The sequence below is a fragment of the Chenopodium album genome, chromosome 11 (genome assembly GCF_948465745.1).
Source record: "Chenopodium album chromosome 11, dcCheAlbu1.1, whole genome shotgun sequence".
In the NCBI taxonomy this organism is placed as follows: Eukaryota; Viridiplantae; Streptophyta; class Magnoliopsida; order Caryophyllales; family Amaranthaceae; genus Chenopodium; species Chenopodium album.
Genome location: NC_137844.1, coordinates 41,996,038 through 42,016,807, shown reverse-complemented (window position 1 = coordinate 42,016,807; position 20,770 = coordinate 41,996,038). Strand labels below are relative to the sequence as shown.

The 20,770-nt window shown below is 37.3% G+C and overlaps 1 non-coding gene across 1 annotated transcript; it reads right to left on the bottom strand.

Moving 5' to 3' along the window:
* Window positions 1–759: 759 nt before the first annotated feature.
* LOC145569586 (small nucleolar RNA R71) lies at window positions 760–866 on the bottom strand. Its single transcript, XR_014096176.1, has one exon. It is a non-coding gene; the product is annotated as a small nucleolar RNA R71 (small nucleolar RNA).
* Between the last annotated feature and the right edge of the window lie 19,904 nt (window positions 867–20,770).

Sequence of the window (20,770 nt, the reverse complement as noted above, 5' to 3'; positions counted from 1 at the left end):
TATTATTAGTTAGTGGTTTTAGGAATTACTTTTGATTAGGTGATACGACTTTAGCCTGTCAAAATTTGGCGCCGTTGCCGGGGAAACTGTTTTATTTTTTATTTCTGATTGTTTTTATAGTGTAGATTATTTGCTTTCGTCCTAGAGAACGTAAGTTCTTTGGGACAGTTCTCATATTTGTCGTCTAGTTCTTTGTTTATGCCCAGGTGTTCCAGATCAGGTTACATTCCTTTCGATCCAGAGATCGAGCGCTCTTTTCATAGACAAAAGAATTTACACAGGAAAATACTGGCAAGTTCTGGTGGTAATATTCCCAGCAGCCCTCCATCTGATTAAAGTGATTCGGAGGTTTCATCAGAGTCAGAACTAGAGATGACAGGAGAACCACCTAAAAAGCTCAGCGATTATTCGCAGCCGTCCTTGACACACTTTCCCCACCTTTCTCCTATTTCAGATCTCGAGGGAGTACAGTTTGAGATCAAGCCTCAGTTCATCACGATGATAGAAAGGAAGCAATTTAGTGGAGCTAAGGATGAAGACCCAAATCTTCACATTGCCGACTACTGTCAATATTGCAATACCATAAGGCAAGCTGGGGTCACACAAGACCAAATAAGGGAGATTCTTTTTCCTTTCTCTTTATGTGGAAAAGCTAAATTATGGTTTAATGGTTTAAATAGAACTGCACTTGGCATTACTAACTGGGAGACTCTTGTTTTAAATTTTTATAATAAATATTACCCTGCAGAAAGAACAAACTTATTGAGAAGTGCAATTCAAAAATTTTCCCAAGAGCCGGATGAAACGTTATATGATGCTTGGGAAAGATTTAAAGATTTGCAGAGAGAGTGCCCCCATCATAATTTAGCATAGTGGCAGTTGATACAAGCTTTCTACAATGGGATTGAAAATTCCTCCAGAATAATTCTGGATTCTGCAGCTAGTGGGAGGTTTATGAACCTTAATGTTGATGATGCAGGGCAAGTTATCGAAGATATGGCAATCCATAACTCCCAATATGGGAATCCTAGAGGTTTTGCAAACAAGGGGAAACACCATGTTGATTCAGTATCCTTTTTACAAGCTCAATTGACCTCTATTTGTCAGAAATTAGATAATCTTAGTACTGCTAATTCTAATGTAGCTAATGTTTCTGCAATTAATAGTAATGCTAACGATGCTTTTTGTGAAAATTGTGGAATTGTAGGTCACTGGGAATAGGAAAGCAGGAGTTCCATGGAGCAGGTTAATGCTTTTCAATCCATCAAGCAGAATAACCCATACTCCAACACCTATAATCCTGGGTATCGAGACCATCCATACCTTTCCTACCGGAGCACCAATATACAAAACCCTTCACCTCCACAACAAACACAGCAAGCACAACCACAACCACAGCAGAAATACTACCATCCCAACTCTGGCCAGAATTCCCAATCACAAACTCCTCCACCTACCGATCCTGCTTTGGTAGAAATAAGAGCGATGCTAGGAAGTATGCAAAAGCACATGGAGAGTAGAGATGCTCAAATTGACCAGATCCTAGCCCATAATAAAATCATGGATAGTAAAACTGCGCAAATTTCCTCTACTCAGCAAACCCGCCAGCAGGGAATCCTACCATCACAGCCAGTACAACCTACAGATCAGGCGTTTGCAATTACCCTTAGGAGTGTTTCACACTATGATGGGCCTCCTATGCCCAAGGATGATGAACCTATTTTAACAAAAATTGCTAATCCTGATTCCATTATACCAAAGGATATTAATCCTAGCCCTGCAGGGCTAAAAGGTTGTACTAATATTTCTGATGTTACATTGCAAGGTAAATCTCCAGGGAAGGTTGCAATTCAAGATAAGAGTAATGATGTTCAAAAGCCAACTATCAAACTACTATTCCGCAATCGACATTTGAAAACTAAAGTTGATAAGCAGTTTGGTAAGTTCCTAGAGATGGTGAAAGATTTGCAGGTAACAGTTCCTTTCATAGAATTAATTACACAAATTCTTGCATATGCAAAATCTATGAAAGAAATATTGACTAGGAAAAGGTCTATTAGTGAGGTAGAGACTGTCGCTTTAACTGCAGAATGTAGTGTCGTACTACAAAATAAATCTCCACCTTAACTAAAAGACCCCGGTAGTTTTTCTATTCCTTGTCATATTTGCATTTTGAAGATTGATAATGCATTATGTGATCTGGGTGCTAGTGTTAGTGTCATGCCATTGCTTGTGTGTTCAAAGCTAAATATGGGTAAATTAAAATCTACTAATACTACTCTACAAATGGCCGACCGTTCTTTTAAATACCCCCTAGGTATTTTAGAGGATGTTCCTATTAGAGTAGGTAAATTTTTTATACCTGTAGACTTTGTTGTTCTTGATATGGCTGAGGATTTGCAAACTCCAATCATTTTGGGTAGACCATTCCTTAATATTGCGGGAGCAATTATAGATGTACAAGGTGGCAAATTGACACTATCAGTAGGGGATGACAATATTGTTTTTAATTTGAACAATGCCCCTAAAAGCCCCATGATTGAGGAGAAGTGTTTAAGCATTGATGTGATTGAAAATAATTGTTCTAATGAGCCCCAAGCTCTTGTTAAAGATCCCTTGGTGGCGGTATCTTATGTTGCATCTTCTATAGGTAAAACTAAGACATGGAAGGAAGAAGTGGATGCAATAGAACGAGCTCTATATTGTGAAGGGCTTGGTTTTGATGACGAGGACGAGGAGCAAGGTGAACAGGTTGCGATAATTGAGCCCTTAATGAGAGTCCCACCTGATCGAGTAGTAGCGGCTTAGTCGAGTGGGGAACCAAGGCAATTTGAGCCTAAGGAGGTGCCCCTTGCAATTAATGATAAAGAACCTCCAGTACAAGCTACGGAAGATCTGCTCGACCGGGCGAAGTCGTGCCCGATCGGGCACGAGAAGAAGAAAGATTGTGGCCTTAATTTCGCCCGATCGGGGGGGAGAAGAGGTACGTATACGACAAATTTCGCCCGACCAGGCGAGATGGCGCCCGACCGGGCGCGTGAAAGAACTTTATCAAGGACACAAAATCGCCCGACCGGGCAAAGAGCCGCCCGATCGGGTGCGAGGTTAACGAGTTTATGTCCTTATTTTCGCCCAACCGGGCGAACGGCCGCCCGACCGGGCGCGCCATACCCCCCTTTCCCACTTTATTTTTCTTTTTCCTTTTTCTTTCCTTTTTCTTTTTATCTTTTCCCTCTTTGCCTTGTCTCTTTCTTAAAACCAAATGACGTTTAACTATGCTAGGCTAATTCCTGAGCCAATGAGGACATTGTCTGATTCTAGCTTGGGGGAGTTTTAGGATTGAGGTATGGTTTCTTTCTTTTATTGCTTTCTAGTATATTTTTATTACTTTCCTATATTAAAAAAAATCCAAAAATACGTTTCAATGAATAATAAATCATGCTTCCCTGTGCCCCTTAATTAAAAATTTTCAAAATTGTTTTGATTCTTGGTGTATGATGATAGATATTGTGGATTAGTTGATCATTATTTGAAGTTTGATTGCTTAGATACCTTAACATGCATCAATTTTGTCCAACTACTTGTGAATATAGTGCTTAACTAGTTGATTTGGTTAGGAATGTGTAATAGTTCCTGGTATGTCAATGAATTTGAGTATTGGTTTTTAACTTTTAGTAATGTTTATATGACTCACCATTATGCACATTGTGGAGGACGAAGGCGTTCATTCTTTTAGGTAGCCTTCAGACAATATTAGATACATTTGTTCCCTTCTTGCTACCCATGTTGTTGCTTGTGCCCTTTTGTTGTTTATTAGCCACATTACAAGCCTTTTTAGCCCCATTGGTTACTAGTCCCAAGCTTGGCTTGGGGGAGCTTTTAGTTAGTGAGGTGAGGGAGTTGTAGTGTGCATATAATTTGCACAATGTGGGAATATAAGATGAGTAATTTCTTCTTTGGTTTTGTGATTGGAAAAAAATAAGAGTTTGTGTTTCAAAGTTAAATTCCAATGTGAGATAAAAAGAAAAAAAAAGAGCAAAAGAGAAAAAATGTTTCAATGATCAAGTGTTCTTTGTGAGGATTACTCAAAAGAAAAGAAAAAAAAAGAAAAAAAAAAGTATCAGAATTGAGTTCAAAGTTTGTTTATTCACTCTAGTTCTATATCATCATATCTTTCTGAGTGAAATTTGTAAATGTTGGGATTGTTTGATATGTTTGGAGTTATATTTGGTGAACTTTTGTTGGAGTTGAGTATGTTGGAGATGATTGGTCATTATTTATTTTTGACCTTGGTTTTATTAGGATTTTGGCTCCCTTAAGCATGGCTTTACTCTCACGTTTTCCCAAATATTTCCTACCCTTTACCCTAACCTTACATTACAAGCTTTAAAGACCTTCTGACCTTTTGCATAGAGTTGTGTAGATGTGAAGGTGTTGCCTATCAATGCAAGGAATAATTTAACATATTCCGAGTCGACTATTTAGGTTGAGTGCTTGTCTTTTTAAACACACAAGAGTGTGAGTTGGGAGGGCATTGTTCACATAAAGGGGTTGGGATGGAGAGCGATCGAGTACATCTTTTACTCGCCACATAAATGAGAGTTGAGTGTGTGAGCACTAGTCTTGAATTTTATATGCTCTTGTGGTTAGCTCTACTTGACAATTGTTAGGGAGGACGAGTGATTGGATGGATGAGATTGGTTGATGTTGAAGCATGTTCGTTAGATTTGCCTTGAATTGTTTGGTCTTGACTTTGATTATTTGGGGTGAGGCATGTTTTATTTATTCATTGATGAGCTCTTTGCTTAGGGACAAGCAAAGGTTCGGCTTGGGGGAGTTTTGATATGTCTATTTTATATAGTGTTTTACCCCCGTCCCTTGGTCATAATTAGTAGTGCTTTTGGCTCTTTAGAGCCACTTTTATTACTAATATGTGTTTTCTAGTGTTTTCGTAGTTTTGGTTGAGTTTTATAGGGAATTGCACTCTTGGAGCATTTTCCCGGGATTTTATGGAGCGACTACGAGCATTGGAGGAGCACAACCATCCTTTATAGGCCAGGGCCGGTTAGAGTCATCGAACCGGTGATTAAGGGCTCAACTTATGAGAAGATGAGGCATTGGACCGAATGATTAAAGCCCAAACAAGGAGTCCAAGTAGCCCGAAGTGTCGCCCGGTGCAAGGGTCTCCGCCCCGAAGGCGCGCCCGACCGGGCGCGAGAAGAGAAGCCCACGAAGGAAGAAAAAGGAGGGCCCGATCGGGCGGTGCCTCGCCCGATCGGGCGCGTGTTTCTGAGGAGAAGTTTAAGCGTCGTTTAAGTTATTTTAACTTAAGATTTTCGATCTTAGTATAGATACGCTTTTGTTAAGCGAGTTTAGTATTCTTTTCTCCCTTCCCTTACTCTCTCTCTCTTTCTCTCTCTAACTTTTCTCTCTCTCCTCTTAAACTCTAGTATTATTTTCTTTCTCTACAACTCTTTGTTTAATTCCATCTCTTGTTTCCTTCAACTTTGGTAACGATTTCATCTCCTTTAATCTTAGTTATTTATTCTCTCTCTTTCATCATGAATTGTTTAATTGCTTCGTTTAGTTTATATTTAATTATGTGTGAGTAATTTTCTTTCTAGGGTTATGGGGATCCATAAATAATATGAAGGGGTAATTTATTATTGTTAATTGTCAATGCTTGATTAATTTCCTATTGATTGATTTAATGCTATGCGGTTAGATTTGGCCAGATTTAATTTGTATGAGTTTAGCAATATTGATTCGAGATTCGAGAGATGAGAATTGATGTTTAGGCTTAGTTTCAATAGGCAGACTAATTTATAAATGGTTAGGTCGAGATTCGAGAGATGAGATTTAATACTGGTAAATTAACTCTGTGATTGTAATACGTAGCGAAAGCCCTTTATGATCTGATTAATTGATGCATTAATGATTGATTGTTATGTTCTACCCTGGAATATTATTTATTGGTGAACCTATGCCCTAGGTCTTTTATTATTTGATTTCTCCCTACTTTTATTTCTCCCTACTCATATTCTTCGTAGTATAGTTCCTTTAAATAACAAATTTTGGTTACTTAATAATTTAGATTATAATAATTAATTAGGAATAGAAAGACTAGTTTCCCTGTGGATTCGACCCTACTTCCCTATCTATTATTAGTTAGTGGTTTTAGGAATTACTTTTGATTAGGTGATACGACTTTAGCCTGTCAAAAAGTCCTTTTGAGTATTCTTGATCAATCATTCTCATGAAGCCCTTTTGAGTCTTCCGAGATTCTCAATTCTAGTTTGTTGTTAAGCTCGATAGTCATCGAGTTCATTTTCCTCCCACTTGTCGTTTTGGAAATGTGTTACTTTCCAAAAAGACACCACTTAGAGCAACAAACATTATGTTCTCATTTAGGTTGTGGAGGTAATGCCCGTAGTCTCACTTGAATGCTTACAAAGAGACATGTACATTGTATTTGGGTAAAAGTTTGTTGTGAAACAAATAGTTAGCTCCCACTTGAGTTATCTTAGCCGTTAATGAGCCATTAAGCTCCCACTGAGCCACCTAGCTCTTGCTAAGCCGGTGAGCTCCCATTGAGTCACTTAGTTCTTACTGAGCCAGTGAGCTCCCACTGAGGCTAAGAGTCTTAGACATATACTTGAAAAGACATTTAGAAGTTAATTCTATCCATAACTGAATATGGTATCCTTTCTTAGCTCCGACATTTTGTTTAGTGTAACATTAGTCATTTGTGCAAATATTTAAGAGTTTTATAGGAAGGGATGTGATCCATCATCGTTCGAGTCATTTTCAAATGGCATCGAGGTCTCCGTGAAGACACACTATGTTCTTTGTGGAGTTATTTATGAAAATTTCAATTCATAACTTTGTGATGGTCACACTTGGCTCAAGCAAACATCGCTCGATCTAATCTAGACGTTTTGATATCTTGCCAAGTCGGTTCTGTACTTCACTGAACTCCTGTGCTACTTAAGTCAAGTTTGTTCACATTTGATGAATATAGCCACATTCTTACAAATTTTTGTGAAACTTTAAAGTAACTGAATCTTCTTTAGCTTTCGGAGTCAATTGTCTATACCAAGAACAATAGCTCTTTACTTTGTCGGTTTTTAACAAGTAAGACTTGCTTGTCTTAGAACGATTCTGAATCGATCAATTGTCAAGAGCCTATATAGCCTTGAGTACGTTCTTGTTAATGTGACATTGCTAAGATGTTCGGAACACAAATCATGCCTATGATTTGAACTTTGTGAGTTTTCATGTTAGGGAAATGTTTGTTTATAATCAAGCATTATTGACTCATGGTTTAGACAACCATGCCATTCAAATAAATTCACGACTATTGCTCTTTACTTTGAATGTGAGTCTTTCCGTGTGTTAACGGATTGTTTGCTCATTATGGAACACAATAACCATTTATTTGTTCCAGCCTTAGCTTAAAAGGTCTTTAAACAAAGCATACGACCTTACAACTGATGTAGCTTTTCTTGATTCATTCTAAGCTTGTAAGTCAATAACTTAGCTTAACTTCAATAGTTTGAAGTCACTTTCAAAGTGTAACACTCAAGCAGTATCTAATATTTGTGAAGATAATGACTTGCTAAGTTAATTAGAATAAGACGAACTCTTTAGTAAAATGGAATTTTATTCCTTTTCTTTGTTCCTTGTTTCCTATATTTCTTATTTATACATTATCTCATAACCTTTAAGAACCAATTCTTTTAGTATCTTTGACTTTTATACTTTGTTAGGAATAATTAAGCATCTAGTGCGCCATAAAACAAAGTTCCATCTTTTCCTTTAATTCATGCTTGAATTACTACATTAACGAGTCCTACTCATCTATGTATGAAACGAAAAGATGTGTTGGTTGTCAAAATTGACAATTTGAGTTTGCAACTCAATACTTCATGTTTATCAAAACTACTTAGTATTTTGAATACATGATGTCCAACCGTCCCTTCGGACTTAGTTATAAAAGTCCTTTATGAGAATTGTATTTTAGAAATGCCTCTCCTTTCTTTGAGAACTATTCTCAAATATTTCCTTTACCAATCATTGAAAACAATATAGTTTGATTTGAAATTCTACAAATATAAGTGCAAAGTATAACCATTTATCAAGAAAATAACATAATAAGTTTGAAATTTAAAAGCATTCATGCAAATTTTCAACCTTATTAAGCGTCTTATCCACGCATTATATTTATCCCTATTTGGCGAGAATAAGGCGATTCCAAGATCCAAAGCATCAATGAGTGATTAAGCATGCTTTGGCTTGTCTTAACACTTATTACTCTAAGGTAAGCACTCTTTGCTAATGGCTCCAAGCCACTATTGGTTAGATAAATCGTCGCATCTAATGCTCTCTCAACAATTTATCCCCTTTGCCACGACATGTAGGACTCCATCACTCATATCGTTGAGTATAACCAAAACCAACATGTATGCAATGTCTTGCTTTGCAAACCTATCAACATACCTTTCGTATCCTAGGGAAAAATAGTGATGCCTCGCTTTGGCGTAGTCCATCATTACTCTCAATAGGTCAGTAAGTGTTGTTTTGGAATGGCAAGTTTTACTCAATATTTTAGGGACCTAAGGTTTCTATGTTGGCTGATTTAAGTGAACATAATTAATCATCACAACATTCGAAATCCTAGACATGCATCTAACATATTATTCATATATATAGGCATAAATATATATCGAAAATATAAATAAATGATGCATTTGGCAACTAGCATGACCCCTTGAGTCTTTAAGTCTTCAAGGGTCTTCTTTTGCAACTTCATAGCTTCATCTTCCAAGAACCCCCGTCTTCAAGACATGACCAAAATAATGCAAATGCTGGTATCTACGATTAGGACTAATCTAAATATTAAGGTACAACAAAAACTCAACGGTTCGCAGACCGTATTTAGATTTACAAAAAATACATGACGGAACGTAGTCCGTATTTTCTATCCTAATCGGGTCCCACTAGTTGCCATTTTAATAAAAATTGCGAGAAAATATACATTCCATTCATCCATTCACTATTTGTGAATGGCCCATGCATTTTACAACGATAAACAAGTAACAATGCATAAACACGCGTAAACTAGTAACTAATTTAGGTTGTTCATCCGATTAACGCGCCTAATTAAAACTAGTCAAAGTTTTTTAACCGATTATGTAATTTAGCGCAATTAAAATTGAGGCTCCTATTAAATTCTGCACCCATCTTAATTAATCCAATTAATTAAGTCGATAAACCCAAAATTTTGCCAAAATAAAATTTTGCAAATGCCGCTCACAAAACCGAGGCCTAGCCTCCAAAATTTAATTAAAATAATTAAAATAAACATAATTAAATTAAATTAATTTAAATAATTAAAATGGCAAAAATTGCAAACATTAGCATAGGCTTAAAACCGGGGCTTACGTGCTTAGTGTGGGGTTGTGCACATCGTGCCGCAAACACGCAGCACCCCACACGCACACCCCGCAACAGCATCTAGCGCTGCACGCACACACTGCCTGCACCAAGGCAGCAGCCACGCATCTTGGTGTGTGGCGCGCACCAACCCTTGGCAGCCACATATGGGCTGCTTAGCAGCCCGGCTGGCCGAGGGTGGTGTGGCCTTGGTTTGCGTGCCACACTCTCGGGATTAAATCCGAATATTTGGGTGACTTTATTAAATAATTCCAAATTAATTTTAGATTAATTTAATAAGCAAAATGAAAAATTATAACAAGTCCAACTTAAATAAAATTCATCAAAGTGCACAAAACCAAAATTATTCCCAAGAACTATTGTTTAATAAAATTGGTTCAACTTGATGCAATAAAATAAATAAAACTATTCTCACTATTAATTTAATTAATATAAATTAATCATGAGATTTGACAAAATAAAGGGGAGTTGGAATTATGAATATAAAATTCAAATAAAGATTCCAACTTTAACTTGTGAATCCTTGAAAAATTATATCTTCCAATATGTAGATAAATGAAATTTCTATCACAAGATTGAAATTTTATGATTCCAATCAACTTAATACATGATTAAATCAAAAGATCAACAAAAATTCATGAAATTTAGTAACTCAAAGTTCCAACCACTTAAAACAATTAAAGATTGGATCTTTAGTACTTAGAAGCCTCAAAGAAAACATTTTTAACACTTAATACAATGGATTTGCAATTATGTGAAAATTTAACCAATCTTTCAAGCACTAATTACTACAAAGTAACCATGCTTAAAGAGGTCAAAAATTCAGAAACATTAAGGAAAGAACCATATACATAATCACCATAAATATGCCATTAAGATTCAAGGTTAAAAGATTTAAAAAATTTCGTCAAGAACGGAAAAAACTCTCGAAAAAGGCATTTCTGGTCGGATTTTGGCCTTTTTTACAATGCTGAAAAGGTTAAAACGTTTCCAGAACACTGTTTCCACCCAAAATTCACTATTTTGGGCGAAAATCTGGGTTCGGGGCCAAAAATCAGCTTTAAAACGGGTTTAAAATTAATATAACCGAGCTACTAATCTAATTAGTAACATAAACCAAAAAAATAAATCATAAAAAACACCTTGAAAATTATTTGTTATAAAAATAAATGAGCAAGGCTCTGATACCACTGTTGGGTTTCGATGAGTCCGACTCACCGCGGAAATAAAACCCGAGCCCAAGAACAAACTCGTAATTAATATAACAAAATGCATAAATAACAAGAATAGAGAAAAGACTAAATTACCCTTGTAGCATGCTTCGCTCAACCGGATGGAGCTCTTACTTGAGAAATCCGAGCCTCGCAAATGGCAAGGACCTCCAACGAAGTCCACCCACAACTCGACCTGACCGGTCTACTACTTGGAGGTTAGCCAAGTCCGACCAAAAAGACTACCCGAGTAATTAATGAGCTTATAGGTTTTCTCTCAAGTGGAGATGCCTAATTGAGCTCTTACTCAAGTGAATAATCCCAAGGTATGCTTTGGCTATTTATAAGGAGTGCTTCCTTGTGAATTCCACTCATCTTTCAATGTGGGACTTTTCACAAAAAGATCCCACATGGAAAGAATGTTGAATTCAATCCTTAGTTAAATAAACCAAGGAATAACTAAATAACAAGTGTCACATGGATAGGTGAGGACCACTTCCTCACTTGCTCCCCAAGGCAACTCACATGCATTGTGAGCTAACCATGTGGCACCTAACCTTGAGCCCCAAGTTGGGTTCGGTTGGGCGTCCATGACCCGTCACTCGAGTCCGTGGCCCGTTGCCACATGGCACTGCCAACGTGGCACGCTGCCACGTGGTGCGCTACCACTTGGTGGCTGCCAACGTGGTGCGCTGCCACTTGGTGGCTGCCAACGTGGCGCGCTGCCACTTGGTGGCTGCCACATGGCTCGCTTCTATTTGGCGCGCTTCCCTAGCCTTCCGCGCGGCAAGGGTTTTTACTTGTTACTTGAAGCATTTTCCTGTCTCTCTAATTCCTAAATTTTGGTTCGACTTTTAAGATTCGGTTCCGACAATCTAAGCTCGGAATCCGACGTCTTTGTTCACAATACTCGAGTGACTCATTAATTCCTTTCGGATTAATTCGTCGTGTCGGATCGTTAGTTTCTTGGGTTTGACCCGAAGGGTTCAATCAAGATTAAGCTGTAATATTAATTATGCATTAATATTACTGATCGGAAGCGGCTTCCACCTAGGCATTCCGATCACTTGAACTTACTGAATAAATAGCTTTCCAATAGCTCCGAACCCTCTATCGAAATAATACATTCAAAGGACACCATTACTTTCATTACTTTGGTTTTACTTTACTTTCGTCGGTTGACTTTTTAAGTTGAGTCGTTTTGAATGTTTTTAAAGATAGTCTTCCGCTGTGTGTCTTTGATAGTCGCCTTAGCCGTTTTCACGGTGGTAGTAATGTCTTAGATTTTCCTATTTTGAGTTTTAAACAGAGCAAAATAGGTATTTTAAAAGAAAGGAATTTCTAGGGTGTTACAAAGTGGTATCTGGGAGCTTTGGTTGAGATTTTATTACCACTAAAGCCAAAAATGTGTTTTATTTTGAAACTTGGCAAAGTACGTACTTATTTAATTGTGGATTTCTAAAGAGAGTTATTTTATTTAATTTTGTTTTGAGAAGATCAAATATTTTATTTAATTTGATTAAATTAAAAACCGGAAAATTTTTTTGTAATATTTAAGAGAGGTCCGAATTTTTTTTTTATTTATATTTTTTATTTAGGGGATATTCGAATTTTTTTTTTTAATTTTTTTATGTAAGGGTGTCCGAAATTTTTTTTAAGAGGGGCAAAATTTTTGGTCTTTTGATGCTTATTTTCGAAAATTTTATTTAAGAGGAGTCAAAAATATTTTTTTTTAATTTGTTTATTTTGTAGGAAAGCAAGGATCGAAGTAAGTATTATGTGTTAAAAGGTTTTTTTTTAAAAGCATGTTGGTGAGATTGGGTAGGAAAGAATTTGGGCATATAAGTTAGAAATAATCATGTTCTTGTGTGCATTAATATTTAGGTTATGATGTTGAATCATGTGAATGGATTACTTGTGAGCATGTATTTATGTGATTAGAAATAACAAAATTGTTTGATTGAACATTGAACCTAATTCATGCAAGAACTGTATTATTTTTTTTTCTTTGGGAAAGAGAATTCATTTCTAAGTCTTTTCCTTTATAGGATGTCGAACCTTCCTTCCAAAAACACCCAAATTGGTACTCTAGTCAAGAAAAACAATTAACACCTCTACGATTATGTGGAGAAAATTCGTTATTGTTCCTATATTAGTAACGTTATCAAACTTTATGACCTCCCTGATCGTATATCTGTTATGATCGTTCATTGCCTTCCGAATGAGCCTCCATATCTTGCTGTTAAGTCAAAGTTCTCTGATTTCTACCTTCCAGGGAACATTCTAAACTATTCTAAGCATGAGGATTTCTTTGGTCAATGGTATCCAGATTATCGATTCTTCATCACTTATCTCATTAGGGTCGAGAAAACCCATTGCCAACGTATGCACATTCCTTATCCAAACTACTACTATGACAATCCAGTGGGGAATAATCCTCCTTCTTCTAGCCATCAGTCAGGTAGTTCTTCATCCACGGGAAATCAATCAGGGGCAAATGGAGAGTAAGAACAGGGAGAAGCGATGGAAGAGAGTAACAATACTGTGGACAGTTCTCTTATGGAGATTTCTGATCCAAATCCACCTCCAATAATTGATATTTCATCTAATGAGGAAGAAGAGGGAGAGTTCGTTCAAGTAGAGCCCGAACCAGAGTCACCTAAACCCATGGAGGAGACAGATGATTCTGAGTTCGATCCTGGAAGCTACAAACAATCCGCTGATAAGAGGGACAACGTTCGAAAGGATTAGACTTTTATGGTTTCTTTCCATTAAGGATTCTTAGTTTCATTTTCGTTTAACATTTCTTTCAGTTCTAGAGAAGTAATAAGTGGCATGACCGCAGTGAGTCAGTGAGCTTATGTAATGCTTAAGTTTTTGGAACTCATTTTATTTCAGAAATTCTATTCATTTCCTTTATAATTAATAAAATTCAATTTATTTCCTTGTCAATTAATTTATTGTATTGACAAATTTCCTTTCACTTCCCAAAATTGTTCATTTCATACCACTATTCCAATGAGCCAATCATCAATCAAAAGCACTCCAATAAATTATTTCTAATCGATGGGAATTTATGGGAATTATTTTTATTTATTTATGTGATGCTTTATTAAATGTATGGTTGGTTAGCAATCAATAATTGATTGACAAAGCTACAAATTTAGGGAATTTTAGCTTTTGCTATCCCAATTTGTTAGCTTCAAATTTGTTGCGAAGTTTCAAGGGTGTTAATTAATAGATGAGTGTATACCTTGAGAGCTAACCAAGACCATATCTAATTTAGAACCTTGTTCTTAATTCAGGAGAAGAAAGATGGCAGGGGAAGTGGTAACAATAATGATGGAGGTGATTTGAGTGAAGTTGTGAGGCAATTGGCAGCTGTTTCTCAACAGTTGGCAAGGGATTCAACTAATAATGGAGATGCTCAATGTAGGCGTCTTTTGAAGTGTGCCTACGTTAAGCATGTTGTGAATATGCTTGGCACTCATAGGATGTGAGAATTGACATATACGATTAGGGACAAGGAAAGTAGGGAGCCGCCAACAAGTTTTTAAGGAACTTGTACACCATTCACGGATCATAAAAGGCAACCACGATAAAGGGACAACGAAAGGCAACAACGATTGACCCGTGAAGGTTACACCCCATTCATAATCCATGAGATTACTAACTCCATATGGTTCGAAACCACGAAAGGAGGATCGGGGATGATGGTGCGAAGTGAGTCATGGAGTCACATTCGCCCGTATTGGCCTCTACTCGATTTTTATAGTGAAAAGTGATTCCTTCGATCTCAAAGGCATGCAAACAAAATATTCAATTCGCTCCAAACTATTATTATGTTAAATTGGTTGAATATTAATGCAACATATAATTCTAAAATATTTGTGATCACTTCGATTAAACAACAAGATTAAAAAGGAATCTAAACCGGTCGTCCAAATTATCTTATTAGTCGTGATTTTCAATTACATATTCCCTTTAAACATGCAATATGGTGATCAATAAATATAATTAAAATCAACATTAATAATTGAAGCAATTCAACAATAATCCAACAATTAATATATGACATTGTTAGAAAAATAATAGAAGTAAAAGGAACATGATTCCTTACTTTGATTTTGTTTGCTTGCAACTACAAAATAATAAACACGTTAGTAACTTCAAGGAAATTAATAAAACAATTATTAAAATTAAATTAAATAAAGTTAATTTGGAGCCAAACCCTCAAACAGTTCTACCTTTCACGCCTTGGTTTAAGGCTGGAACCTCGGGTAAAGTACAGACTCCTTGAAGTGCTTAAGGGAAGTATTGTGGAAGAATAAGGTAGGCTAGTGTTTAGGCTAGAGCATAGAAGAGAGAATAGAGATTATTTGATGCCCCAAACTGCAGAAATGAGGGTCGTATTTATAGGGGAAATGAGTAGAGGGAACACACGGAACCCTAAAAAGATAAAACCCAAATTTTGGGGCACCGTGACACGGTAGTGTCTGCCGCGACACGGCAGTGGTTGCCGTGACACGGTATATATTACCGTGACGCGGGACACTTTTTGCCCTAAAACATGTTCAGCTGGATAAAGCGCGTGCAGGTTATACGCGGAGAAAACACGGAAAACTCCCATGACACGGCACATGTACCGTGACACGACAATTTCCACCATGGCACGGCACGTGGCGCCGTGACACGGTGTACATTTTTTCCATATTTGCGTCCAAATTCATTTTTAACCTAATTACGTTCAGCATTTTTTAGTGCCCTTTCACAATTTCGGGCTATTTAGGTTTATTATTCATTAATCGGGCTCAATTATTAAATAATATGACATGGATTAAAAAGGTTCGGGCCAAAATACAAATTGGACTATACTTTGACTAAACATTAGGACTGATCCGTTGATTATTTTGTGAACTGAATTTGATTGAACATGGACTTTAAGCACTCCCGGGATTAAATACTTAACCCGACCAATAACGGCGGTGAAAGGTTTTTCATCATCGGGTTTGGTTTCGGGTAGACATTTTTAGGTGTCTACACTCAAGGAGAGCTTTTCAAGAAGGTAGCCCAAAGCAAACCACCAACCTATCAGGGAGAGCCTGACCCTACCATACAGGAGAATTAGTTAAGGGAGTTTGAGACACTGTTTAGGGCAGTTGGGTGCCCAAAAAATTCTAAGGTGGCCTGTGCTACTTATTATCTAAGGGGTGAAGCTGACCTTTGGTGGCAGCAAAACGAAGCTACCATTAGGGCATTACTTGGATTCAATTGGACTAAGTTCCAAGAGAAAGTGAGAGATAAGTTTTACCCTAACTTCTTACAGAAGCAGATGGCCGAGGAGTTCTCAAACCTTAAGATGGAGGAGATGTCAGTTACTGAATACTACACAAAGTTTATTGAGCTGTCTCGTTTTGTTGAAGAGTCTGTTGCTACAGAGAAGGCAAAGGCTAGAAAGTTTGAGAGTGGTTTGATTACTGATTTATAGTTGAAGTTGTGTGGGAAAGTGTTTGAAACCTTGGACGAAGTGTATGGGAGAGCCGCACACCTTTATGCACTAGAGGTGAAGAAGAAGAAAGAGCTAGCTGAGATAGAAGGGAAGGAGAAGAGGAAAGAGGTGGGGGAAAGTTCTGGAAACCAACAGGGTAACCAGAACAACTTTAAGATGTAAAAGTACCACCATAACATAGTAACTTCCACAACAACAATAATTCCCAAGGCAACAATCGTCAAGGAGGACGAAACTTTAATGGAGGGGCTAGAAACTTTAACCAAGGGAATAACAAGAATGAAAGGCGTTTTTTTTGCAAGAGGTGCAAGAACAACCACCCTAGGAAAGATTGTGAAGGGAATCTGGTTACTTGTCGTGCTTGTAATAAGCTGGGGCATAGGGAGTACGAGTGTTTCTCCAAAAATACTAATGGGAACAAGCAGAATTATAATTCAGGAGGGACCCAAAGGAACTTTCAAGGGAACAACAACAACTTTTTTGGGAATAAGGGAGTACAGCAGAATGGAGCAAAGAGCAATAACAGTAGCAGTGGGAATAATCAACAGAAAGGTGGAGCTACAGGGAAACTGAACATGTTAAGTAGGCATGAGGCGATTCCACAAAAGATGTCATCACTGGTATTTTTTCTATTAACTCTATTCCTGTTAAAGGGTATTGTTTCGAAACTTAAAGACTGTTTGAAAACAGTAGAAATAGTAGACCTACCTATAACCATTCCTACGGGTGGGGTAGTGAAATGTACCAAAACCTTTAGAGACGTGCCTTTAAAAATTGAAGGGAAAGTGTTTCTGTCTGACCTCATCGAGTTTGGGTTGAGTGATTTTGATCTTATTCTGGGAATGGATTGGTTGAGCAAGTACAGTGCAGAAATCAGTTGTCGATCGCAGAAAGTGAAAATAAACACAAGTGAGAATGAGTCAGTGACTTATTGGATGCATGGTGAAACCAAGTGCCCAAGGTTGATATCCGTGCTAAAGTTGGCAAAGTACATTAAGAAAGGACATCCAGTGTACTTCTGCAGTGTGAAAAACATGGATCACGAGGAGGCAACTAAATCAGAGGATATAGAAGTGGTGAATGAGTTCCTGGATGTATTTCCAGAGGAGATCCCTAGAATTCCACCTAAGAGGGAAATTGATTTCACAATAGATTTAGTCCCAAGAATAGCACCAATATCCAAAGCACCATATCGTGTGGCACCTGCAGAAATGAGTGAGTTAAAGGAGCAACTGCAGGATTTATTGGAAAAAGGATACATTAGACCGAGCGCATCTCCTTGGGGAGCGCCAGTCTTATTTGTTAAGCAGAAATATGGGAGTATGAGACTGTGTATTGATTACAGAAAACTGAATAAGGTAACAATAAAGAACAAGTATCCATTACCAAGGATTGATGACTTGTTTGATCAGCTGAAAGGTGCAACGGTGTTCTCTAAGATTGATTTGAGGTCTGGGTATCACCTACTGAGGATTGCAGATTAGGACATTCCCAAAACTGCATTTAGGACAAGATATGGACATTATGAGTTTACAGTAATGTCATTTGGATTGACAAACGCACTGGCAATCTTTATGGATTTTATGAATAGGGTGTTTTATCAATTTATGGATAAGTTTGTCGTAGTGTTCATAGATGACATATTGGTGTATTCAAAGAGCAAAGAAGAGCATGTAGAACACCTAAGGGAAATTCTACAAACACTAAGAGAAAATAACCTTTATGCAAAGTTCTCTAAGTGTGAATTCTGGTTGGAGAAGGTAGCATTCCTAGGTCATTTTGTGTCTAAGATGGAGTGGAAGTAGATCCGGCAAAGATCGAAGCAGTGAAAGGTTGTCCTGCGCCTAAAACAGTATCTGATGTTCGGAGTTTCTTAGGTTTAGCAGGGTATTATAGGCGTTTCGTGAAGGATTTCTCAAAGATTTCTAAACCTATTACTACACTAATGAAGAAGGACAAAAAGTTCGAGAAGGATGATAAGTGTGAAGAAGCATTCCAACTCTTAAAACAGAAGCTGATTACAGCACCAGTGCTTACACTGCCAGACGATAGTGGAATCTATGATGTGTATAGTGATGCATCCAAGAATGGCTTTGGATGTGTTCTTATGCAAAATGGAAAGGTGATTGCATATGCATCAAGGCAATTAAAGACTCATGAAGTAAATTACCCAACCCATGATTTGGAATTAGCTGCAATCATATTTGCACTAAAGATTTGGCGACATTAATTATATGGAGTGAAATGTAGGATTTATACCGACCATAAGAGCTTGAAATATATTTTCACTCAAAAGGATTTAAACTCTTGCCAAAGGAGATTGTTGGAGTATACGACAGATTATGACTTGGACATACAGTATCATGAAGGGAAAGCAAATGTAGTTGCGGATGCTCTAAGTCGTAAGACCAGTCATGGATTGAATACTTTGGTAGTGGCTAATGAGCTATGTAGAGAGATGAGGAAAATGAATTTAGAAGTTGTAGAATGGGGAGTGCCAACAGGCATACTTGCGAACCTAACCATCCAACCAACAATATTCGATGAAATAAGAGAAAATCAGGAAGGAGATGTAAAGCTGGATAAGATTCATGAGAAAATAAAGCAAGGCAAAGCTACAGATTTTAAAATCCATGAAAATGGGAGTTTAAGGTACAAAGGTCGATGGTGTGTACCACAGAAATATGAGGAAGTTAAGAGAAAGTTAATGGAAGAGGGTCACAATATACCCTACTCAGTGCACCCAGGAGGGGACAAGCTATACAATGATTTGAAAAAGGTGTATTGGTGGCCTAGAATGAAGAATGAAGTTACGGAATTTGTAGCTAAGTGTTTGACTTGTCAAAAGGTGAAGATAGAGCACAAGAGACCCCAAGGGACTGTGCAATCATTGGAAATTCCTGGATGGAAATGGGATTGTATTTTAATGGACTTTGTGACTTGCCTCCCAAAGTCAAAGAGTGGAAATGACACCATTTGGGTTGTGGTGGACAGACTTACAAAATCTGCAGTGTTCATACCAATGAAGGAGACTTGGAAGATGGAGCAACTTGCAAAAGCTTACATCAAAAATGTTGTGAGGTTACATGAAGTTCCAAAGGATATTGTGTCTGATAGGGATTCCAAGTTTCTTTCAAAATTCTAGAAAAGTGTACAGGAAAACTTTGGTACAACACTTAAGATGAGTACAACGTTTCACCCTTCCACAGATGGACAAACCGAGAGAACCATTCAAACCTTGGAGGACATGTTAAGAGCTTTTGTTATAGACTTCCAAGGGGGATGGGAAGATAGCTTGGATTTGATTGAATTTTCCTATAATAATAGTTATCAAGCGAGCATAGGAATGGCTCCATTTGAGGCTTTGTATGGAAGAAGTGTCGTTGTCCCATTTGTTGGAACGACATAAGTTAAACAATGATTCTAGGGCCTCAAATGATCGAAGATACAGTTAAGCAAGTGAAGGAAATTCAAGCTAAAGTTCAAGCAGCTCAAGATCGCCAAAAGAGCTACGCAGATTTGAAGCATAGAGAAGAAGAGTTTGAAGTTGGTGATAAAGTGTTGTTAAAGGTGTCACCAATGAAGGGAGTGATGAGGTTTGGAAAGAAAGGAAAGCTTAGTCCAAAGTATATTGGCCCATATGAGATACTGCAAAGGATAGGCAAAGTAGCCTATAGGTTGGCCTTACCTATGGAGCTAAGTAAAGTGCATGATGTATTTCATGTGTCTCAATTGAGAAGATATATCCCTGATAAGTCTCATGTGTTACAACCTGAAACCATTGAGTTAGATCAAAGCTTAACCTATGAGGAAAGGCCTGTCAAGATTCTTGACATTAAAGTGCGTAATACACGCAATAAGAATGTTAAGATTGTGAAAGTGTTATGGTCTAACCAAGAATATGAGGAATCCACTTGGGAAGCCGAGGATGAAATGAAAAAGAAATACCCAGAGTTGTTTCAGGTATGTCGAGTTACGGGGACATAACTCGTTTTCTTTAAGGGGGTAGAATGCGGTAGAATTTCGCGCTTTTCCCTATATTTTTAGTTATTTTTGTGCTTTTTGCACAATTTTAACAAGTATTTTAAGTAATTTCGTTTACCAAGTTTTGGGACGAAACTTCTTTTAAGCAGGTAAACTGTAATACCCCGTATTTTTATACATATTTTATTTTACATAAGTATTTTGTGGGTATTTAAATAATTTGAAATGGATTATTTATGACATTTTAATTATTTACTTTTAATAAGTTTGAAAATATTTTATAAAAGGAAAGTTTTATTTAATTAATTATTTATTAAGTTGGGATTTAATTTAGGAAAGTTTTATTTTAGTAAAGCTTTATTAGGAAAGGGATTAGGAAAGATTAAAAAAGGGAAAGTTTAGGTAAGAAGGGTTTCTAGAGAAAGGGGTATAAATATTCAACATTTGGGCAAATTAAACTTTGCCTAGAGTGAAGAATACCCAAGGTAAACTTTCTCTCCCTTCTCCTTTATTTCCTTTTCTTTTTCTTTCTTTTTCCCCTTCCCCTTTTTCGGCACTCACCACCACCGGCAGCAGCGGCGGTGCCACCAACAGCACGGCAGCAACCGGT